This window comes from Wasmannia auropunctata, unplaced genomic scaffold, assembly GCF_000956235.1.
Source record: "Wasmannia auropunctata unplaced genomic scaffold, wasmannia.A_1.0 LD335708.1, whole genome shotgun sequence".
Classification (NCBI taxonomy): domain Eukaryota; kingdom Metazoa; phylum Arthropoda; class Insecta; order Hymenoptera; family Formicidae; genus Wasmannia; species Wasmannia auropunctata.
The window spans coordinates 10295-19570 of NW_012027182.1; the positions used below are offsets into that span (position 1 = coordinate 10295).

Below are 9276 nucleotides of genomic sequence, written 5' to 3' on the forward strand. Positions count from 1 at the left end.
TGCGATTCTTGGAAGCCGAGATATTGGTTTCTGAAAATCGACAAAATTTGCAGTTTTTAAAGTGTTCCCCTAATTTTTTTGCGTAGTGTATATATATATATATATATATATATATTATTACTATTTTTTTTACTAAAGATATTCATATCATAATGTTAAATATTCTTCCATTACTAAACTAAATCCCAAATCAAGATAAACTAAACACATATACTCCTAGTTTCTATGTACGCATTTTCGTATTATAAGAGCCATGATACACGGGCAACTAAGGTCGTGTTCCAGTATAGGTATACTAATAATACTGAATATCTATAGTATGCTATATACGTAACGTGAATTATAGATTTACAGTACTGGCGTATGTATATTGGAATACAGCCTAATAAGTCGTGCCATTAACAATAAGATAGAACATAACAATCACCGTGTACCATGACTTTTAAAGCTAATATTACATTTGTTGTATAACAAATTTTTCAAGCTTCTTAATTAGCTGTAGGATAGAAAAGTTCTGGATACTCAAGAATTTCTCTATTCTGCAGTCAATTTAACACTCTTGAAAAATCTATAGTACGACAAATGTAATAGTACCTAATACATGTTAAATGCGTGTATTTGAAAAAAAAAATTTGATTAAGCTAGATAATCCATGTTATAGAGATATGTATTTAAAACGCTCTAATGCGCAGCAACGCATATATATACAAACTGGTAAATATCAACAAACGAGATAAGGATATTTTTTATAAAAATTCGAATCCAAAAAAACAATTTGAATCGGTATCTTTAGAGGAGAAAATTATTATTTTAACATAGCATACTGCATATATATATATATATCGATCGTACAGATCTATACTACCTTTGTCAAATACACCCCTGACGTCGCTGTACGAGGCACCCTACCATGCCGACATTGTCTTTCTCCCTACATTACATTTGCTCTTGCTGTTCTCGCGTCCACTCTATTCCACGAGAATTCCCCTTTCGCCTCGTTCCCCTGTTTCATCGAAATCTTCCTCTCACGTCCCCCCTATAGCTCGTTTCCGCCTCACTCCGCTACGTTTAACTCTCTCGCACACGCCTTCTCTCCCCTACCATCTTGTAGAGAATTCTTCCCTTCCGTTTCGCTGTCCTCATCACCAACCGCCTTTCACCCCCGCACGACCTCTCGTCTTTACACTCGTTGGGTCGCCTAGTCAGCCATCCAGCCAACCAGCCAGCCAACAGTCGAAATCAGCTGACGGCAAGCAGTTGCTACCACGGCTCCTCAAACGTGATATTGTTCAGGCGAGTGAATTTGTTTGCTTTTTCGCTGATTCTTTGTTCCTTTCTGTTTCTTCTTACGATCATTATAATGTTAAGTGTTTTGTCCATATTAACAACAGTATTTTGAAGCTTAATATACTTGACATAACTGACGAAAGTGTCAACGAAACAACATTTCTTCCATAATTATTGCTTTAATCTATATTGCCATTATTGCACGCGCGTTTGTCACGGTTACGATGATTATTGACGCATCGAGTGACGCATGAGAGACTTTGGAGAAAAAACTATCAGTTATACGAACTATATCAGCGAATTCTGATAAAAGTGGTTATTTTTATATTTGTGTAGTAACTCGTTTGTCAAAGCTATATCACAGCATAAGGTAAGCAAGAAAGTGAGGAAAACAAGATTTTTACATGCGAGAGTAAATAAAGCAACAGTAAGACGGCCTGTCGATGAATTTGTTTAGTTTATCATTACGTTTGTTCATTATTGTATAGCGAATTTTCACGATGATGTGTATGTGTGTGTATTTATTAATTCGAAAACACAAACAATAGATCTGAAATAAAAAAAGGCAAATACAAAAATACTGCCAAAATTTTGTAAAATTACTATTATACATGTATAGTTTTATACAAATTCTAATTTTATAAAAATATCTATATAAAAAACGATAAAGTTCGGAAATTAGAAAAAATAATTATTTTATAACATCTAATTGTTGGAGAAACGATGGAAATTTAAAAAATCAATCGGAATGATATAAAAAAGATTATTTTAAAGTATGATTTTAGTAAATTTTTTTCATTGTTTATTGTGTATTATAACATTACAAAAGTTATACATGGAGAAAAGTCGAAAAAGATAAAAAGCAAAATTTTTAAATCAAGATAATCTTGATTTGAAAATACCAAGGTAAGTTTGCATAAGTCAAATTCTTTATGTATATTATTACTTTTATCTGTCGTATTTTTGCAGAAAAATTTTTCTTAATATTAAAAAATCTTGAAATATAAGCGATTTAAAAAAGGATTAATATGATAAAAACAACAATAAAGATGATTAAAACGAGAAAGAGAGTCTCAAATTCATCGATTACTCATTTTATTTCATGTTGTTATGATAAACTTTATTCATCGAGCGCTCGAATTTTGCTTTAATCGAATGTTCACTGCACATACAGGATGATGTATATATTTATCAATCTCAAAAAACGAGATCATACATTTTAATCGTACATTTTAATCTTTTGCAATGCTAGCGTTGCTAGACAGTTAATAACTCCGAACCAGAATGATGTAAGTCATTCAGCCAATTGTGGAATAAGCCAGGATGATGTCATGGCAAAGATAAATTATGCAATCTGTAATTCTGTTATTTTTGATAGCCATATAAACATGGTTGTTATAAAAGTCAGTAATATGATTACGATCGTTAAAGAAAAGCGATTTGTATTTACCATTGGGTATGGACACACACACACACACACACACACGCACACGCACACGCCACGCACACGCACGCGCACACGCGCACACACACACACACACACACACACACAGAGCTTACATACACTTATACCTTTAAATTTATTTTAATCTATTTCATTTAACATATTTTTATCTTTTTGCATTACTTTATCTGTACATTTTCTTGTCTGTATGCTTTTTTAGTTCTTTTCTAAATATATGCATATTAATACACTAGAAGATCATGAATGTTTGTATTTCTTTCTTAACTTTGTAACTGATATTCCTACTGTATACGTGTTTACTGTACGTATTTTTACTAAAAAACTAATTAAAATAACAATAATATTGTTATTAATATTATTATAAATTATTACAAATTATTTAAATTTTACATACTTCATGGTAATAATTATATACTTATATATAATAAGTATATCATTCTATGAAATATCCTCAAATCAATAATATTTTCCGAATTATAAACAAAAAGAAGAGCTCTTTTTACAAATATGTAATATAAAAATAAAAATCACGTATGTAAATTTATTAAAAATTATGAAATAAATTTCTGCATATAAGATAACATATTAGTAAATATAATCATATTTATATTGTTTAACTGCTTATATTGCTAAATTAAAATTTTTTTTTATATTTTTCTTAAAAATTATATAATCTTAATGCACTATCGTAGGAAAATAAGCGAGAAAATGACGATATTGATCTTGAATTAACTTTTTTTTTTTTACTAATAGAGTCTTTTCTTAGCAATTCGTGATCTACAAAAAGCTAATTTTACGTTATCTATTCAAATAAAGAATACACTAAGATACACTATAATTGTATAATTAAAAAAATGTAATATTATTTCTGTAAATATTGTAATAAGTTGCATGTGCAATTCAAGCAATGCAAGCTTTAATAAATTAATTCTGAAGAAGTGGAGGCCTATATTATTTAAATAGAAAGAAACTAGAATTAGGGATTAGACAGACTTATATATTTGTCAATTCGGATATAGTTATGCAATTGGTGTGATCATTGCCAGGAAAACTACTACTCTGAGAGAGAACACTCTGCTCTTTTAGCCAGAGAGAAATATATTCGCGATCAAATCGTCGTGATCGCCTTACTCACTCGCTCACAAAAACGCATTGAGATTGTACAATAATATGCAAGTGTATATGCATATCATATATTCACAAGAGAAAGAAAAAGGGAAAAACAGAAACAAATATATAGCTAACAAAGAAACCTCGCGAAGTGTTAAATTCTGATCTTAACGAAACTTTTTACACATGTAGGTTACTTAAATAGATGAATTTAGAAATTAGCAGTAGCCCAAAAACGGTTTAAAAGGATGAAACCACCCCTTATATGTTAATTAATTTATTTTTTCCTAATATTTTGAAAACTATTCAAGATATCAAAAAATGTTTTATACAAAAGTTTTACAGTAAAATCATCTCTTTTCACTCACGGCAATCATTAAAAAAAATTTATTTACATAAATTTAAAAAAAAAATTTTTTTAATTATTTTTCAAAAATGTTATTGACGTAAATGAATACATATTTTGTCGTGAAACTTTTGTATAAAACTTTTGTATAAAAAATTTTTTATATCTCGAATAGTTTTCGAAATATGAAAAAAAGTTAAAAATTATTTTTTTATCAAATCATTAATTTTTAAAATAAAGAATCATTATCTTATCAAATCATTAACTTTTAATATAAAGAAAGTGATTTCAAAACCATTTTTCCGTCGCAACTGATATTTTCTAAAATTTATCTCTTTACGTTATCTATATGTATGTAAAGTTTTATTAAAATCAGAACTTGTTATAAAACTAATTATGCATTCACACATTTCGGCCGAATATTGTTTTATTTTTTTCCATGGTTATCACTTCCACATCACCTTGCAGTAGACATCTTGGTACATTTTTTCATAGGGTTTTCTCAATATGCCTAATCCACTCTTATTTTTTAATATATAAATTATTCGAAATGTCTTCTTTCCTTTTTAATAGTTTTTGAGATACAATAATTTAAAATAACGTTTTTACCTTGAATAATTTGTGAGATACAATACTTAAAATATTGTTAATAATGTAGTTCTTTGAAATATTATTTTAAACATTATAGTTTAAAAGTCTAAATTTAAAATAACAATATTTTAAGTATTGTATCTCACAAATTATTCAAGGTAAAAACGTTATTTTAAATTATTGTATCTCAAAAACTATTGAAAAGGAAAGAAGACATTTCGAATAATTTATGTATTAAAATATAAGAGTGAATTAGACCTATTGGGGAAACCACTATAAAAAAACGCACCAAGCTGTCTACCGCAAGGTGTGGAAGTGATAGCCACGGAAAAAAAACAATATTCGGCCGAAATGTATAATTAGTTTTATAACAAGTTCTGATTTTAATAAAACTTTACATATATATAGATAACGTAAAGAGATGAATTTAGAAAATATCAATTGCGACGGAAAAATGGTTTAAAATAACTTTCTTTATATTAAAGATTAATGATTTGATAAGATAATGATTCTTTATATTAAAGTTTAATGATTTGATAAGATAATAATTTTTTAACTTTTTTATTATATTTCAAAAACTATTTGAGATATTAAAAAATCTTTTATACAAAAATTTTACGACAAAATCATATGTATTCATTTACGTCAATAACATTTTTGAAAAATAATTATTTAAAAAAAAATTTTTTTTAATTTTTGTAAATAAATTTTTTTTTAATGATTGCCGTGAGTGAAAAGAGGTGATTTTACTGTAAAACCTTTGTATAAAACATTTTTTGATATCTTGAATAGTTTTCAAAATATAACAAAAAAATTAATTAATTAATTAACATATAAGGGGTGGTTTCGTTTCTTTCAACCGTTTTTGGGCCGCAACTGCTAATTTCTAAATTCGTCTATTTAGGTAACCTATACATGTGTAAAAAGTTTCGTTAAAATCAGAATTTAACACTTCGCGAGGTTCCCTTGTAAGTCAAATCAAAGTGCAGACATCCAAAAATCCATTTTAGTACCGAGAGGTTTCAGAATCTAAGATTTGAATCGGAGGTAAACAAGTATAGTGATTACGTCCTTGAATCGAAGGATAAACGTTGTTTTAAGAAATATCATTTGATAAAGCAATATTTAGACACTAATCCTAAATAAATTAAAATAAAGGTTTGATAATAAAATATTTATTGATAATTAATTGTTTAGTTAGACAATAAAATTTATTTAAATTCCGATATTTACCCATTTAAATTAATATTACCTTTTTTTACATACAATTCTTTTGTCAATCATGTTATTTCAATGATGTTGTTTTTTTAAATTTGTTAATTAAAACTAGTATATGCTTTTTTCAAGTAAACAAAAATACTATTAACACTAGTATCATGTGGCATTATTTTCTTTGCGTATATATTTCATACAAACACATTTTTAATTGATATAATTGATATAATTTAATTGATATAACATGTGATTCCATTACTCTGCATTATTTTTACTTTTTCCTTTTAATTTATCTAAATTCCAATGAAAAAAACCATAAAAAATATTATGAAAAGTACCTTTTTATAGTTTTTTCTTTACAAATATTAAAGAATATTATAAAAGAAGCAATATTACTTTAGGTAGGTAACATTAGAATGTAGATAAATTAAAGTTAGATAAATTAAGAAAAAAAGTAAAAATAATAATAATCAAAGAATAATCAAATTACATAATTATTTATACAGTCGAACCTCGATAACTCGAACCTTTACAACTCGAAAACCTCTATAAGATGAAAATTTTGTTCATCCCCTTCCGCTTCGCTGCGGAAAACTTCCATAAATCGAAATAAAACCTACTTTAATTCGAATTGTTTGTCAGGCATTTAGATATATATTTTACCTCTGTAATTCAAATTTAAAGTAACCAGACCTCTACAAGTAGAAGTTTACCTCTATAAGCCGAACTTCCATTGTCGCTACCTCTATAATTCGAAGTTGTAGCTAGTGTAGCTAGTAATAGCCTGGTTTTGTTTCATGGTTACATTTATTATATGTATGCAATAAATGATTCATTGTTAAATATTGATTTTTTTCTTCTAAAAGCCATTATAATCGAAAAATTATAAACTCTCGTACAAAGCCTCCGTAAGTCGAATTTTTATATGTTATCCCTCTTTTGCTCGAATTTCAATCGAAAGTCGAAAACTCTATAACTCGAACAGTTTTTTTGGTCCCTTGAGATTCGAGTTATCGAAATCGACTGTACCAATTAAAAATGTGTTTATATATTTAAAATATAGCTGTTTATATTAATAGTTATATTAATTTATATTAAATATATTATATTTATATTATAAATATAATATAATTAATATATTATATATTATATATTATATATTAAATTTATATTATATTTATATTAAAATATTAATATTAATATTTGTTAAAGTAAATATTAAAAAGTGAATTTCCTTTCTTATATTTTACATTTTTATGATTAATTGAGTTTCTTTTCCTTTTCGCGATTGCCACTACAGCTAATTTTTACTATGTTGGCACAACAGTTTTTTTAACATTTTTGGAAGAGAGAAAACTTAACCGCAATCTTTTGTAATATTCTTTGTGTGAAATATAAAGACATCTTTTAATAAGCATATTAATGTTTCTACACCTTTGATCTACATTACCAATATTTAAATATATATAACATGAAAAGATTACATTTTACGCACGTGCATACGTACATATACATATATATTTTTCTCAACGTTAATCTTTATTATGAAACAACAATCAATAAGTTTGTAAAATGCGATCAAAATTTCTTTATTTTTGGTTTATCAACAAATAAATTACACAGTTTAACAAAAAAACACGAAAATAACGAAACTAATCATTTTCTGTAGTTTTTTGAGCGCTGAGTCCGTATTCGGTTGTAAAATTACTCTAACACGTCACAATTTTGAAAAATTTGCAGATAAAGTTGCTATTAAGAAGAGCTATTTTCACATATATTTTGTTATATTTCTAGCAAACACAAATTGAAACTGTAATATTGCAGCAACATTGTAATATTTCTGCAATATAGCTGGTATGTTACAATGTTGCTGCAACATTGCTGTTATAATCTGTGTTTGCTGGGAAGATCCTCAAATTAATTCAAAGCGAATTTAAACAAAAGTTTGTTTTGTTCAGTTTCGTTTAGAATTAATTCAAGGATCTTTTCTGGGATTTTTATGTGCAAAAGACATTTAATTCAATATACAGTATGACTTTGCATAGTATATTAATATTAAAAGTTTGATACAATGAGTTTGTTATGCAATGACAATATTAGTGCATGAATTTGTAACAAATCTATTATATAGTTGCATTTACTTTAAGTTTTGAATACTTTATTTAGCTAAGCGGTTTTCAAAACAAAGGATAACCTCAAGCTTATTAGCAGAGTTTTGATTAAATGTAGAAATACTTTCCGTAAAACTTTACATAATATTCAATATAAAATTAAAGTAAAAAAAAAAGGATTACCTTGGATAAAAGTGTCGCGATCTCAGAAAATACTTTCAAGCAATTCAAACACACGTTGTCACGAGCGGAAAAGACCGAACTCACCACAGTATAACCAGTAGATACACTTCGTGTCGACACCTTTGATCTCCTTTTCCAGATCACGTGAGCATCTTCATGTTAAATCCAGGACCGAATTGAAAAAAGTGCCTCACAATTAGTAATAAAATAGATAAGTAATAATATGGATTCGATACAGTAAATCAATAAATTAAATGTGTGAATCGAATAAAATGTTTTATTAGTAACAATTATTCATAGGAGTGATCACTAAAAAAAATTTCTGATGTAATTGCTTATAAATAAAATCTACACATATATATACGTAGAGAGTCTCTAATTAGAGTGGCACCATAAAAGAAGTGACGCCATTTTTTCTCCAAATCCCGCGAGAAAGAAAGATATATACACAGTACGGTCCATAAGTTCCCGGACTGATTTTTTTGCAGCCTCCCCCTTGACGCCATTTATCAGACGACTGTTGAACTACATTAGTGTAAACCTTTTTGAACAGCCATGTTGAGTGGCATAATTTTAGCCGCAGTTGTTGAAGAGTGCGGACGTTTGATATAGCCTGGTGTTGTGTGTGTGTGTGTGTGTCACACGCAGCGAAAGGATTGGCCAACGCAGCTAAAATATAGCCGTGGCAGCTAATGTGTCTTTTTAAAATATATAGGGACAACTAATATTGTTACTGCCAAAGCTAAATTTATTAGTTGTTAAAATATAGGCGCAACATCAAAAAATATTTGCTGAAAAAATCAAATAATGTTTAGCTAATTCTATTGAGGAATATCCTGCAAAACTTTTAAATTTTTTAGCAAAATCATTCTTTCCTTATATCACTTTCTTAGCTACTCCTGTTAAAATACGCTTTTATTTTAGTTAATAAAATTGTATCTCGTAACAAATATATTTATCTTTAAAAA

At 27.6% G+C, this 9276-nt stretch overlaps 1 protein-coding gene across 2 annotated transcripts in view; it reads left to right on the top strand.

The window, feature by feature from the left end:
* Positions 1-1083: 1083 nt before the first annotated feature.
* Positions 1084-9276, top strand: part of LOC105456373 — a 29600-nt gene continuing 21407 nt past the window's right edge. The window contains exon 1 of one of the 2 annotated variants that reach the window (XM_011700343.1): positions 1084-1657. The gene's annotated coding sequence lies outside the window, so the exon portion shown is untranslated. The remainder of the gene's footprint in view (positions 1658-9276) is intronic. The other variant, XM_011700342.1, reaches the window with a different exon arrangement.